Source organism: Sceloporus occidentalis, unplaced genomic scaffold, assembly GCF_023333645.1.
Source record: "Sceloporus occidentalis isolate IW3139 unplaced genomic scaffold, rSceOcc1.0.p SCAF_202, whole genome shotgun sequence".
Taxonomy (NCBI): domain Eukaryota; kingdom Metazoa; phylum Chordata; class Lepidosauria; order Squamata; family Phrynosomatidae; genus Sceloporus; species Sceloporus occidentalis.
Genome location: NW_028317182.1, coordinates 1,036,209 through 1,042,658, shown reverse-complemented (window position 1 = coordinate 1,042,658; position 6,450 = coordinate 1,036,209).

Here is a 6,450-nt window from a genome sequence, read left to right as displayed (position 1 = left end):
AGCCCCAGGAAGGCCTCTTCCGCAGTCCTTTATGGCCGGAGCTTCCCTGGGTCAGAGGCCGTCTCCTCAGCCGTAGAGAAGGGTTGCTCTGAGTGCGAAGGAGGAGGAGGTCCAAGGGCTGAGGGAGGGAAGGCAATGGGAAAAGGTCAGTGCCAATGGTCATGGAGGGCAGAAGGTGACAATGCCTAGGAAACTCCTCTGAATCCCAGCCCTAGGAATCAGTGGCAGGAGTGAGTTCAGGAGGCTGAGGGGGTCTCCTTTCCCAAAGGGGGAGGCAAGTACCGGTGGTCCCTCCCCAGCTAGGGCCCAAAGGGAGGGTCTCTTTCCCCACCTCTCTCTCCCAGCCAGTGTTGCCAATCTTGTGACTTTCACACGAAAATGGGTACTTTTCAGAGCCTTTGGTGTGATTTTGGTGATTGGTTTTAATGGTAATTTTGAGAGTTGAAATCAGTATTTGGTGAGATATGGGAGGGATTTGGTGAGTTTTGGCCAAACGTTTGGGGAATTATCTTTGAGGCTTGTTGGCAACACTGCTCCCAGCCCCCAAAGCCCAGCCTCCCCACTGGTCCTGAGTCCCCTGCCTCCCTTCCTCAGACCCCCCACAGACCCCTTCCTTCCTTCCTTCCTTTGCCCCAAAATGGAGAACCAGAGGCACAAAAAGACACACTTCCTTCCTTTTGGCCCAAGGAGCCTGGCTCCCTTCTCACTATGGAGCCTCAGGAGAGAAAGAGGAGCCTCTGTTCAACTGAGGCCTCAGAGAAGGTTCCGGAACAGTATTCCCCACAGTCACAAGCAGCACAAAATGGCTGCTAGAACACAAAGCAGCAGCTAGAACACAAAATGGCCGCCTCTGCCTCAGTGCATTGGAGTTGGCAGTTTGACGCCTTCAGGGAACCTAAAATGGAGGATGAAAGGGCCCCAAAGTCAGAAGGGACCCAAACAGGTTTTCTGAACCTTAACAACACCTGACCATTTTCCTGATGCTATTGAAAGGAGGAACCTGATTAATTACAATCAATAGTGAAAGATATTAGTATTGATATTAAGAGTGCCCATTGTCCACAACCCAGCTCAGGTCTTGACCGCTCAAGGAGGCCAGTCCAGCTGCAGGTGGCCCTCCGTCCGTCCGTCCGTCTGTCCTCCTTTCCTTCTGCATTCCTCCTCTTTTCCCCAGCATCAGCCCCTTTCCCAAGAAGGCTGCATCCGCACTATAGAAATAAGGCACTTTGCCACCGCTTTAACCCTCAGTGCTATAGAATCCTGGGATTTTACCTTTGGGACACTTAGCTTTCTCTGCCAGACAGGTCTCATGCCATAACAAACTACAAATCCCAGGATTCCGTAGAATGGAGCCAGGAGGGTTAAAGTGGTTTCCAACTAGATGATTTCTGTAGTGCAGATAAAGCCTAAGTCGGTTGTAAAAGGATAGAGGCACCCAAATTGAATTTTTATCCTGTAAAAAATGGTTTTGCTTTTTTAAAATATAAGCAGTTTGATTTTCTGTCTAATCCTTATCCTTCTTCTTCTTATTTGTGTTTGTTTGTATGTTTGTATTATCATTCTTGGTAAAATGAGATGGTCTGGTCTGTCTCCTTCCTTCTTCCCTGAAAATCTATTAATAAGAAAACTGGGGAGACTTTTAAAACCTCCCAAAGGAGCCACTTTTGGCCTCTTTTGGGCGACTAGCCTCCTCTTAGAATCCAAAGCCCAATGTTTGTGAAGAATGATAATAAGGCTTGTATTAAAACTATCCTCCCCATTTCTGATCTCTTTTAAAACCCATGTTCCCCAGAAGGAGCAGAGCTGTGTAATAAGGAAACCCTCTCAGAAAAGACACACAAAGGGACACACTTCCTTCCTTTTGGCCCAAGGAGCCTGGCCTCCTTCTGACTCTGGAGCCTCAGGAGAGAAAGAGAAGCCTCTGTTCAACTGAGGCCTCAGAGAAGGTTCCGGAACATTATTCCCCACAGTCACAAGCAGAACAAAATGGCCGCCAGAACACAAGGAGGCTGGGACTGAGACTCCAGCCAATCAGGGCCAGGGATGGTGGGAGGCACTGGGATTCCAGGCAATCAGGGCCAGGGATGGTGGGAGGGACTGGGATTCCAGCCAATCAGGGCCAGGGATGGTGGGAGGGACTGTACTTCCAGCTAATCAGGGCCAGGGATGGCTCATAAAGGTATAAGTCTGAGTGCACTTAGATAGAGATGCCTACATATACATATACATATATATACACAGATGTACAGATGTATTTGCACAAACACACATGCACACATGCATCTGTTGTTCTCCATTGTTCTGGTTCGTTCTTCCAGGTGATGCTGGAGAAGAGGCCCCCCTCCAGTGGAACCAGAGGCTGCAGGCGATGAGGAGAGGGACTCCTTGCCCAATGCATCACTCACCCGGAGGCCCAGCACCAGGAAGGCCAGTCCCCCCACCTTCACAAAGGCCCCATTCCCACTCCCTCATTTGCCCTGGACAGAACTGGGCAGATCCAGGTGCCCCATACTGAATCTCCCCGGAAACAAGTTCCTACTACCCTTGACCTCAATCGGGGCAATCTACCCCCTGAACTTGACCCAATCATGACCGGGGCTGAGTTCATATTTGTCAGCAACAGGGAAGAGCCGGTTGTTTCCAAAAAGAAAGGGTCAATAGTCCACTTTCAGAAAACCACACTAAGGGGGATTTGCCCTGGATCTCTTGTGCAAGCCCCTGACAGAGTTGTGTTAAAATTGGTGTGAGTGTGAACTTCCAACTTTTAAACCGGTTTGGGAACCAGGGTAAAATGTAGTCTGAATGGCCTTATATTTAAGGGTGAAGGGAGCAAGAAACAACAAGCAAAGTCTAAACACTTCCTTTGACCATTGCAGCGTTGGAGCGTGTCGCCACCCTTGAACTGTCAATCACTCAACTGCAGCAAGGCCAGGAGCAGCAAAGAATGTGGCTATACAACTCCGTATGTGGCGTTTCCAACAACAATGATGTGGGTCTTCCTTTTCTTATTTTCAAATTTCTTATTACACTGAGATATTCCCATGATAGTATTTAAATTACCAAATATTGACCAAATATTAACTATTAATTTAACGGGATTTTATTACCCTTTTCTTCAAATGTTTTAAGACAACTCCATTCCATTTCTAAATCTTCTTTTGATTTCCCTCTGAGTAAAGCAGATACTACATCCATATTTCTAGCTTGATATTTCTTAATCAACCAATCTTCAATAGAAGGATTAATTGTAGATTTCCAAACTTGAGCAAATAAGATCCTTGCACATGAGACCATATATAAAACAATCCTATTGTATTTTACTGACTTTATGTTGTGTGTCATGTTCAGTAAAAATAAATTGGGTTCAAAGGGAACATTTATATCCAGAATGTTTTGGATGGTTCCATGAATCCTTTGCCAGAATCCTTTAGCTTTAATGCATGTCCACCAATATGAAAGAAGCTTCCCTCGGGTTCCCCGCATTTCCAGCACTTAGTATTACCAGTTTTGTATCTCTGGTGGGTTTTTGGGGGGTTAGATACCACCTGTATAACATTTTGATATAATTTCATTTATAGTTTTGGCACAGAGTGAATTTATTTGTTCCTTTCCAAGATTTTCCCCATTCCTCTATACTTATAGTTTTATCTATATCACGTCCCCATCTTACCATGCTGTGTTTAATAATGTCATCTTCTAGATCTCTTTCTTTGAATAGTTCATAATATTTGGATATGTGTTTACCTTTTTTATCCATCATAATTTTATCTATTGCATTGTTATCCATCGTTAACTCAGGAGCTTTATTATCTGCCTTAAAACGACTGTTTAATTGGTTGTATAAAAACCAATCCTTCATGTTTCCTCTTTCGTTAACTTCTTCCGTAGATTTCATATTGTATTTTCCTTCTGGTGTTTTGTTCATTAAATCTCCATATCTTAGCCATGAAGTATCTTTGTCCTTTGTTCTATTGTAATAGGCTTCTTGCAATTACACCCAAAATAGATGTCTCATTTTATACCATACTTTAAGCAATGATCTTCTTCTAACATGATGGTTAAAAGTATTATCATCTTTTGGTTTTGTATACCACATATATGCATGTATACCAAGATTCAGGTTAGCTTTTTCTATATTCAATAAATTATTGTTTTCTAATTTGAATCATTCTTCTAGTCATTTGAGACAAGCTGCATAATAATACAGCTTAAAGTTTGGTAAGTTACATCCCCCCTTGAAGCAAAGATCATTTACTAAGGCAACCATAACAGTTTCGACTCCGTATCCCATCCTGAGGCCAGTTTGAAATGGGTCCAGATAATCTGTTTCATCCAAGACCGCTTGGAGATGAAGAGCAACTGCCCTCTCAATCATATTGCTTAGAAATGGGAGACTGGTCTGTAATTGTTCATGTCCAAGGGATCTAGGGAGGACTTTTCCATAAAGGGCCGCATCACTGCTTCTTTTAAGCATGATGGAAAATAGCCCTAACTAAGAGATGCATCTATGATATATCTCAGGTGATATAAAAAGGGCAAGGGTCGGGAGGGCAAGTTCTCCCCTTCACACTTCCAAGGAGCTTGTCCACACTCTCAGTACTCAGATTCAAATTGATCCAGTATGATCTTACTCAGCGACACCTCACTTACAGCCTCCGCAATAATGCTGATGTCCAAGTTGGCTCTTATCTGAGAGATATTATCTGTGAAATAGTCATTTAAAGTATCATAGTTAGCTGTGGAAGGCTCTAATAATGGGTTCCAGGAGGAAGGTGCCTAATCAGGTCCCAGATCTCCACCCCCCCACCCCCCGACTTCAGCAGTCCCTTTATGCTTCTCTTCCCTTGGCACTTTCATTCCTTTCAGATGCCCCAAAGACCCCTTCTCAGCATGCGCAGGGATCGTAAGGCCTTTGCTGCTGCCGCTGCTTATTCCGCTGGCGGCCTTTGGAAGAAGGGAAGGACTACGGCCTTTTTTCCTTCCTTCCTTCCGGAATGGAGCCCAAGCTGTGCAGCTCGACTCAGGAGGGAAAGGCTGGGAAGTCTCTGCTTTGTACATATAGCTCTGTCTCTCTGAGTATATACGTGTGTTTGCCTCTGTTTCTATGGCTGGGAATGGAGCTGAGGGCTGAGGAGAGAAGAAAGGGTACATTTTGTGCAAATGCAGAATTTCTGTACACCAATGAGTCCAGTGTGTTGAAACAACAAAAACTTTATTTCAAACACATAATCAGAAATTCAGTGTTTAAGTCAGAGCTGCCCTCCCCAAACCAAACATTAAAACCCCAAAACCTAAAACATCACACTCATCCAAACCTGGCCCCCACCTCCAATTCCCACAGTCTATGTCCCACAGATAACAAGGCCCCCTTTGCCATTCCCACAAACTAGCCCTTTCTGTTAATACCTGTCCCCAACTTTCTTCAGCCAACATCGAACAAATTCCAAATGCTATCATTCCCATAACTATTTTAACCAGCTGCAGCCAATCCCACCCCTCTGTTTAACTAACCTATTCCACCACCATGATCCCCACTCAAATTTATAAACGAAAGCAATAATCTATAATAAAGGCAATTAAAACCTCAAAATAACAAAATATAATTGAAAAACAAACAGGCATATGGACACACAAACCTAACACAGGAAATCACAAGGGCTTTTTCTTATCACCACAAGATTTAAAATATATTCTTTGTTTTGCTTCTTGATAAATATAATGTTAGTTTATTTCTGGAATTTGTGTGGCTTCTCTCCTGTGTGGACTCTCTGATGTCTCACTAGGTTTGACTTCAAAGAAAAACATTTCCCACAATGCTGGCATTTGTGTGGCTTCTCTCCTGTGTGGACTCTCTGATGTGCCAATAGGTGTGACTTCGAAGAAAAACATTTCCCACAATGCTGGCATTTGTATGGCTTCTCTCCTGTGTGGACTCTCTGATGTGCCAATAGATATGACTTGGAAGAAAAACATTTCCCACAATCCTGGCATTTGTTTGGGTTCTCTCCTGTGTGGACTCTCTGATGTGCCAATAGGTATGACTTTGAAGAAAAACATTTCCCACAATGCTGGCATTTGTATGGCTTCTCTCCTGTGTGGACTCTGTGATGTGCGAATAGGTATGACTTGGAAGAAAAACACTTCCCACAATCCTGGCATTTGTATGGCTTCTCTCCTGTGTGGACTCTCTCATGTGCCAATAGGTATGACTTTGAAGAAAAACATTTCCAACAACGCTGGCATTTGTATGGCTTCTCTCCTGTGTGGACTCTCTGATGTGCCAATAGGTCTGACTTCTGAGAAAAACATTTCCCACAATGCTGGCATTTGTATGGCTTCTCTCCTGTGTGGACTCTCTGATGTCTCACTAGGTGTGCCTTTGAAGAAAAACATTTCCCACAATGCTGGCATTTGTATGGCTTCTCTCCTGTGTGGACTCTCTGATGCATC